Source organism: Camelina sativa, chromosome 6 (genome assembly GCF_000633955.1).
Source record: "Camelina sativa cultivar DH55 chromosome 6, Cs, whole genome shotgun sequence".
NCBI classification, from domain to species: domain Eukaryota; kingdom Viridiplantae; phylum Streptophyta; class Magnoliopsida; order Brassicales; family Brassicaceae; genus Camelina; species Camelina sativa.
The window spans coordinates 8,328,476-8,329,219 of record NC_025690.1 but is presented as its reverse complement, the minus strand read 5'-3'; positions in this window follow the sequence as shown (position 1 = coordinate 8,329,219).

Sequence of the window (744 nt, the reverse complement as noted above, 5' to 3'; positions counted from 1 at the left end):
TCTGATGACTTCCCGCCATACTTGGATCAATAAAAACCTTACTGGTTTCAAATGCCGCTCACGTCTGATCCTCCCTTGATTGACCTTCCGAGTCACTTAATTCCTTCCTAACTCCTTTTCTCACATGGTTTGGTTTGACAACTCTTACTCACCACTTGCCATTTAGCATAACAATGCTTTCCTTTGCCCTTATATAGACACGCTCCTTCTTCGCCTTCACTTAGCGTAGAAATGCGTCCTCACCATCCATTATCTTCTTGCACTCTCTTATGCATTTAGCTCTTGGATCATGCATTACTTTTGCACTCCCTTACTCGCACTTAGTTCGATTCTCTCGACTTACTTTACCAATTTCGATTTGTTTGCAATGCTCCCTCGCTCCTCCTATTTCTTAGGATTTGCCTTAACTCCTCCGTTCTCTCATTTCTTTCCTTTCAAACCGATTCCTCTTTCTTGATCTTCTTCTCTTTTGTCTGATCAAGCTCCGTGGTCTCTTACGTGAATCCTCATCGATCGCGCGATAACAATGCAAGTTAATTATGTGAAAATAATCAACAATGCAACCTATAAAACTCAAGCAAATCAAGCAAGTAATTAAACAAGCACCGATTAGCAAGCAACACACAAACAACCACACAACACGGCTAAAGAACTCCACAGAACTTTTCACAATCACTGAAAAAAAACACGAGTTCTACACCACTTAGCCTACAACTTAATAAGGGTTCAGAGGTTAGCCCTAAA